Source organism: Sphaeramia orbicularis, chromosome 12, assembly GCF_902148855.1.
Source record: "Sphaeramia orbicularis chromosome 12, fSphaOr1.1, whole genome shotgun sequence".
In the NCBI taxonomy this organism is placed as follows: domain Eukaryota; kingdom Metazoa; phylum Chordata; class Actinopteri; order Kurtiformes; family Apogonidae; genus Sphaeramia; species Sphaeramia orbicularis.
In genome coordinates, this window is record NC_043968.1 from 35,908,831 (window position 1) to 35,917,499 (window position 8,669).

The window sequence follows — 8,669 nt, forward strand, 5'->3', positions numbered from 1 at the left end:
TGCACTAGTTTCATCTGGTTTCTGGAGGCTTAAGCTGTGTGTGATGGCTTTTGTAACTATTATCTAACTAGAAACATATTTTGAGCTGACATTATTATAATAGTGACAATATCTAACACTGGTCAACATTTTCCTGTACAAATGGCTGCAGTGTTTTCAATAATTACACAGGATGTGGCAGAATAATTTGTCAGTTTTATGATGAAATTCTACAGCATTTGTGTAAATCAGACTCACTACACATCAGAGTTCAGAACTGAACCAACTGATGGACTTATGGTAATTCTATATCAATATTTCTTCAGTACCAGCAAAACAACACCTTACCCAAACTCTGCAAGTAAATGCTGACTGAAACTGAACACTTTAGTGCAGAGAGAGGCTCAGGTATCACCACAAATGGACTGAAATAAACCCACTAGCCTAGCGACCTGTGCCAGTGACATTAATGCAATAAACCCATAGGTTAGTGTAATGTCTATGTGTAACTCTGTAAAATACCATTTAATACAAAACAAATATTAGCTGAGTAGAAAATTTTAACAGTGCCTTTTTGGAAAAGATGACCAAAACATATGCATGGGACAGATGTGCTCACACCCTATTTCTTAGTATTTGTATTTACTTGGTATTTACTGCAGATCTAATCTGGTCTAGGAAACTAAACAGGATTGGAACTGGTTAGTACTTTGGATGGGAGACCACCTTGGAATACCAGATGCTGTTTTGTGGGGCAGCCCTGGCCTAGACTTTTGGGAAAGCCAGTTTAATTCCCCGATCCAGCAAAGAAATTGATGGCTAATGTGCCCTTGTGCAACGTACTTAACCCCCATTTTCTCCCTGGGTGCCTGACATAGGAGCCCACTGGTCCTAGTCTGCAGTGTGTGGTGTGTTCCTGTATGTTCAGCTAGTGATGGGTAAAAAGTAGATGCTCAATTTCAGTGTGTTTCATGTCTGTATGTACAAAATAATGGCAAAGATTCCTCTTCTCACTTGAAAGATAAATATGGGCAAGGGGGTGCCATGGTTAGCGCTGACAACAAAGGTCCTGGTTTGAACACAATAGCAGTCAGCTTCCACATTCTCCCTGTGTCCGAGTTCTCTGGCATACCCCGGAGACAGTCCACAGACATGTCTTAATAGTTTAATTGGTGACTCTAAATGCACATGCAAGTGTGAATGTGCGAGTGACTGGTTGTTTTTCTCAATAATGAACAGCTCTAATTAACTGGTGACCCATTCAGGGTGCACCCCACCTTCATGCAGCATCAGTTGGGATATGGTCTAACCTGAGCATCAAACAGAAAAGATGGCTTATGTGTTTAAACTGCACTAATTGATGTTTTTGTGGGGAAATATCGCTCAGTTATGTTCCTACTCTCTCTGTATGTCATATGGTGAAAGGGATAGGTCTTCAGAAAGCTATTTAAATAAAAATTATGTTAAGTTTGTGGAGCTATCCATACCACAATCTTAATTACCAATATCTTAGAAATTATTGACAAAATGAAAAAAAAAAAAAAATACACTGTGTATAAAGTGAATTAGACTATAATATCCCCTGGGACTGGGAAACATCCTTGTTCAGTGATGATGAAACACATGCACAGAAAGTGTGAGGGAGGGAGATCTCTGAAGGTTAGAGGGACAGTATAGCTTGGAGGCTGTAACCTGGGATTAGAGCCACCATATGTTCACCTCTGCCCTGAGCTGGAACACCAGCCCGTTAGTGCCACTGACACTAACAGGCCTATACTCCAACAGCCTCTCAAATGCACTGTTACCAAAGCTCTGAGGTCAGAGGTCACAGTCCAACTTTTATTACTTTAAACTGAATATATTTTCAGTTCTGAGCTACTTTAAAACATTCTCTGTATTCAAACCACTTAAATGGTAAATGGACAACACTTGTATAGTGCATTTTCTACACCTTCATGGTGCCCAAAGCGCTTTACAAAGTCTCACATTCACCCATTCACACACACACTCATACATCAGTGGGCAGCTACTGCCATGCAAGGCACTGCCATGCCCTACTGTGAGCAATTTAGGGTTCATTGTCTTGCCCAAGGACACTTCAACATGTGGATAGCCAGGATTCAAACCACCGACCCGCTCTATCAACTGAGCCAGCACACATTGAGCCAAAAGCCACAGCCGCCCAAAATACATACAAGTATATAGAACTACAAGAAATACAATTCTGAATATCTAATTCCAGATAAGGTGCCAAAAGCAAATGGAAAGTGGACGCAATGGGAATTTACTCAAGTGGCGCAACACATCCTCTGACAATTCGAACAGTTAATAATAATACTAATGTCTGTACTGGTGGTAAATTGGTGTTAGATTGTGTGATTAACACAAAAAATGCCCAAAAAAATCAATCTGCAGTCAAATTTGTACATTTGTATGCCAAGTTGAACCTGTGTTAAGAAAACCTGTTCTGTGCTACTGTTTTAGACTCTGTTCTAACTATGCCAGGAAGTCTTATTCAACTTTTTAAATCAGAATTTGCACAACGCTGTTTGGAAAAGTAATTACAAATTTTACAACCTATGTGTTTCAGATAAAACTGAACAAAAAAGAAAACTAATTACTCTTTTCTTGTAGCCCTCAGCATACAACACAATATAAAATGATCTTCAGAAACCCACTGCTACTCAGGAAGACAGACCTCTTTTGTTCTGGTGTTGTAAACGCAGCAGGCAAGCAGCTGGGAGGGGTGTGTAATTGCTATTATGGTGTGTTAAAGACTAACCTCAGACTGGTTAGGCCTCTATGAAGTGCATTAACTCTGGCCTGACAGGAAAACAGTCCAAACTGAAAGCTGAGTATCATCTCAACAGAGCACAGGCAGCTGGGGGCAGATTGAACCCAAAATCAACTGAATTGGCCTTCATAAACCCATACTGGCCAAACAGCAGTGTATACACTGGACAAGAGGTTAGTTAGATCCGATGCAGGGTCACACACACATACAAACACAGGCCAAAGGGCAGCTCAGCATCTGGTGTGTTTTGTATTGCTGCTCCGAAGCCGGGCATTAAAAGAGAGAGCAGTGCAGCGAGCCAGCAGGGATCAGCAGCCAATAAAGACTGGCAACAGCAGCAGCTCCATGCCAGGGCCTGGACAGCAGTGAGGGAATGCAGAAACCCAGTGTGTGTAGTCTACATCTGGTATGTGGGTGGGCTGCCTGCCCCATGAAGGCCGTTTTCTGCAGTTCTTTATTAAAATCCTTATCAGACTGGGATGATTGGCATATTATGGGAAGCTGCAGATTTCACAAACAATATCTAAGACTGCAACAATCATTTTAACACAAGCTGAAAAGAATTCATCACCTGTTTAACAACCAAAACAAATAAATAAAGCCTAAAAATAACATTATTTATATTAGAAACTGTCAAAAATTCAGCCAACATAAAATTAACTGTCAACAGTTTTGACAAATGTGGTTTTCACTTCCCAAATGCGGCTTGTCTATATTTCATGACCTTAACAGATCTAGAAAATCTGCACATCTAGTTGGAAAGAGTGTGTAATGTGAATATGACTGCACTGACATGTATATCAGCCACATTTGAGGGATTTTTTCAGGCTTTTATTGTGTTTTTTAGAGAAAAAATATCAATCAATTAGGCTAATCCTGAAAATAACTGCTGATTGCAGCTTTAAAAGGATGAATCTGATTTTTTATAGAGAAATCTGATATTTTATTATTATATTTATTTATTCATTTTTATTTACATTGACTAATTTCATTAATTTATACAGCTTATTTAAACACCTACAAATGTAATAAATGTTTGGCTTGTTTCTGATTTTAGAACTAAAGATGCTTCTACATGACAGTGATCCCTACATATTAAGGAAATACATTTATGGCCATGTTTTCAAGCAACAAGAATAGGCATATTGTAGATGAGAGAGAATGAATAACAGAGACATACGCGGTAAAGCCTCTGTTGCTAAGTTACAGACTTTCAGTGAGACAAAAACTGCATCTGAGTTTGGGAAGCCACCTGATCCCATGCAGCCAAACAAATAAACTGTCCTTTCAACCAGGAAAATATGGATGTTGACACTGCCATTCAACTGTTTCTGGAGAGGCTGTGTAGATGCTGTAACAGAGAGGAAGAAAGGGAAGGGGAGAAAAAGATGAACTCATTTGTGGCTGCTGACCCTGACAACTGCGGGGCTTTTCCATTTCCTCTCTGTCACTGAGCCACAGATCTACCAGTAGCCTCTAACTCAGCACTGTGGAACTTTTTATGGATAGACTTAGGATTTTATGTTTTTTACACAGTTACAAGTATGTCCAGTCTAATATTTTCTAGGCCAGGTATAGGGTCATATGAGCACAAAATGAAAAAATATCACTCCTCCAGCAAGTATTCTTTGGTTCAACTTCATCTAATAAAATGATTTGCTGCCTGATCATGCATTTTGGAACTGAATAGTGAGGGTTTTTATACTAGGACCCAAGCAAAGTGCAATGAAGAAAAAAAATCTAAAACAAAAAATTATATAAATACAATACATGTGAATACAATGATCTGCATTACAAGCTCTGATTGAGACACTACTATTGAGCTTTTTATTATTAGGAGTGCAAATGTGCCTCACAAGTACTAGTCACCAACAATATATAAAAGTTATTGGGAAGATGGATGTGTTTTTACACACATAAAGCTTTGTGTAAAAAGGTCAAGTGTTGATTATAGTGGCAACAGAATGGCATAAAGACAAATTGGACCTGGTAACAGTTTTCAACAACAAATGAAGCAGCACCCAAGTACTTCTATATTCTATAATGTACAATACTTTAATGGTGAAATTCATAAATGATTCAGCAGTGATTAAAATTCTTAAGTGCTACAGTGTTACTGTGTTTGCAAATCTACCACTTTAACTCCAGGAACCTTTTCTAAATCATTCAGTAGCATTATTGTTATTTGTAATAGTGGAGTAGTAGGAGAAAGAGGAGGAGCAGGAGTATCAGCGTTTGCCTTTCCCAGGAATGCTGACTGTACTTAGCTTTTTATTATCTGTATTTTGCATCAGAGCTGGGAAAGGGCTGATCCCAGGAAAGCAACTCAGCTTTACAGCAGTGACACAATGGCTCCAAATAAAAGCTGATAAAGCGAATAGTCTGACCCTGACATGCTGCTCATTTCATCATAGCCTGACACAGACCACCACAGACCTAGTCCTGCAGAGGACAAACCATCAGAAAGCCGAGACATTTTCTGATTCCTGATGTTTTATTATATACACTTGATTTCTCCTTGAGTGTATGTGTATTTTAATTGATAGTTAAACTTAAAATTTCAGCAGCCCTCTCTTTTTGGCGTGCAACACATCACAAGTCTGGGGTCTTAAACCGTCCTTCTGTCGCAGTAGTAAGCATGATACAAATGCCATGTGTTTTCAAACGGTAAAGCCCCTGAATACATTAAGCCGCATTATCCTGAAGCGGGATAGGAAGGATTCTAAGACACACTATTATCAAGGCCAGATAAATCACTTTAACAACATCCTACTGACACTTTCAAAGTAAGATCATGATTGCCTTAAAAAACCATATTAATCGACAATAACTTGGTAAGATTATTGTTTTTTAAAGCATTTAAGCATTCGTTTTGTATTACAGAGATTATTGGGTGTTCACTTCAGTCAAGCTTCTCTTCCCATGCAAGCATCAAATGTACTGCATGGTATTTTGTTTAAGCCGCGTGTTAGGCTACTTAATGTTGCAATTAATATGACTTTGTAGTGTGGTCAAACACAAATCATTAGGTTGTGCAAAATGTGCTTTACTTGGACACGTTGATTTCACGCATGCTTTTATTTCGAAAACAAAGTCGACTACAATTCGCTTTTAAAGTGCTTATGCTACTACACGCTTGTTACTACGAAGCCAACGCTATACCGTGTTATGTGAGTCTGCAAATTATACACAGCATTACTTTATTACTGAAACACTACCATTAAAACTACATTTCAACCCTATATGCATCTCATGCTATTCTGACAATTTGCCAAGTAAACAAGTGATCCCCTGGCTTCATTTACACGTTAAAAACACAGCGGCATCTCCAAGCCCATCAAAGTGACTGACACATCCTCATGGCCAATCAGAAGCCATAAAGCTATAAGCAACAACCAATGGGAGGTGGTGATTGGTGCTCGGGCCGCATTGATTCGGTTGCGGGTGGCTGCCTGGGGGCTCCGGCCACGTCAAGTTTCACAAAAACACCAGAAGTACAACCGGAACTAAAGCGATTTGACGATCAAAACGCTAGTGTGAAGGGGATCCCTGTACCCACATGGGGAAAAATGAAGTAAAAGACGAGTTTTTGTCCTTTGTTACTGTACACGTGTTACACCTGTTAGTGTATTTGACCAAACATCTAGTGTCTACCCATTTTACGTTATATAGTCATTCTACATTATTTAAAAAAAACAGCTTTTTTCCTGTCTTATGGCTAGCCTCCATTAAAGCTAGTTAAAATGCAACTACCATTAATATAAATATTACCCTCTTGCTTTTAAAACATAGACAATAAGTATAATAAAGGCTTGCTAATAATCACTTTGCTAATGCTAACACTCGATATGCTATACAGCTTAGCATAAAGTAGCATACGAAAATATCTTACACGCACACAAATTCGAGTTACATCAATCGCCGTTTGCTTCATTTATACACAGAATTCGGAGAAAATCTGTTAAAGCAACTGTGACTAGTTTGTTAGAAAAAATTTAAGTTTTATTTTGTAGGACCGCACCGGAAATGTCTTTCATGTTCACTGCTAGCTCAACTATGGTGGGTTTGGCTAGGTAGGCCTCGGTGAATACAAATAAGCACAAAGTTTACAATAATGAAACACAACCTACGTCCAATTGTAAACGTGAAACAATACGAATAATTTCTCCCAGACAGCCAATAAAGTCCCAAAAGCCCCGGCGCGGACGTTTCATTTTACTTTGAAAAGCAAACGTTAATGAGCCACCGTCATTCAGGTCCGCAGAAACGCTACGGTTTGCACTGACAGATGCATTAGAGGAGCTCGACAAGTTCCATCTGCTCCAACATCAACCATCAACACCGGAGGGACAAGAACGGACGCTCACCTTGCTCTCAACTCGACGGGTCCCTCTCGGTTACATCGCTGCGGGTATTTCCCCGGACAAACAGGAGCAGAAAGCGTCCATGGTCCCGTACCAGGAAGTCCAGAGCACTTCACTTCTCAAACTCTGTGTGGAAAAGCCGTGCAGGATCCCAGCCAGGTAGCAATGCGCCGCCCGCCGGGCTGATCTGATCTCACCGGCTCATGCTGCGGCTCAGCCCTGCCTGCGACATTCCACAGTGCACACATGCCCAGGGAGGGTTCTATCCACCGGCCACTTGCACTGTGATGCACTGGCCGGTAATGAATCAAATAAGAACATGAGGGTCCTGACCCACGGAGGAACGGAAAAGACAAACACTGAGACCTGCCTCATCAAGACAATTTACATAAGAGTCAGATTAAGACAGTTTACAACTTCAACCAGGGGTGTCAGAGTCAGTTTAGTTCAGTGGCCACATACAGCCTAATGTGAAATAAAGTGGACCAGACTAGTAAAATAATGTAAATAATAGGATAAGAACTTAGAAATAATATCAACTCCAAAGTTTTCTCTGTGTTTTTGAGTGAAAAAGTAACATTCCGCAGTTAACCCTTTCATGTATACTGGTCACTACAGTGGACAGCTATTCTACAGTTGTTCCTTCTACAGTCATGGATTTTTTTGTTTGTTTGTTTTTGCACATATCTTTATTAAAGTTTGAAGACACTACATATCTTTTCTGAAATGAATTGGTAACATTGTGTAGATCTCCCCTGAGCATACAGGGTGGGGAAGCAAAATTTACAATGAACATTTAGTAGTTTTTTTCTCAGCAGGCACTACATCAATTGTTTGGAAACCAAACATATATTGATGTCATAATCATACCTAACACTATTATCCATACCTTTTCAGAAACTTTTGCCCATATGAGTAATCAGGAAAGCAAACGTCAAAGAGTGTGTGATTTGCTGAATGCACTCGTCACACCAAAGGAGATTTCAGAAATAGTTGGAGTGTCCATAAAGACTGTTTATAATGTAAAGAAGAGAATGACTATGAGCAAAACTATTACGAGAAAGTCTGGAAGATATTATTAAAGAAGAATGGGAGAAGTTGTCACCCGAATATTTGAGGAACACTTGCGCAAGTTTCAGGAAGCGTGTGAAGGCAGTTATTGAGAAAGAAGGAGGACACAGAATAAAAACAATTTCTATTATGTCAATTTTCTTGTGGCAAATAAATTCTCATGACTTTCAATAAACTAATTGGTCATACACTGTCTTTCAATCCCTGCCTCAAAACATTGTAAATTTTGCTTACCCACCCTGTACTCTCAGAACTACAAGCCCCCCCCCCCAATTTTCATACAGTTTATCTGTAAACACGTTTCTTCGTTTCAAAAATGAAATGCAAGGTGTCCAGCTGAGTAGACATTTTTGCATCTTCATGTAAAATAGGTTCATAAGATCATTTTTATTATTATTATTATTAGTAGTAGTAGTAGGTCTTTTTTTAACTTTATTTTTTGTTTTTTATATTATTTATTT

At 39.3% G+C, this 8,669-nt stretch overlaps 1 protein-coding gene across 1 annotated transcript in view; it reads right to left on the reverse strand.

The window, feature by feature from the left end:
- usp6nl (USP6 N-terminal like) overlaps positions 1-7,351 on the reverse strand; it is a 94,050-nt gene extending 86,699 nt beyond the window's left edge. Inside the window, exon 1 of the mRNA XM_030149012.1 lies at positions 7,141-7,351. The gene's annotated coding sequence lies outside the window, so the exon portion shown is untranslated. The remainder of the gene's footprint in view (positions 1-7,140) is intronic.
- Between the last annotated feature and the right edge of the window lie 1,318 nt (positions 7,352-8,669).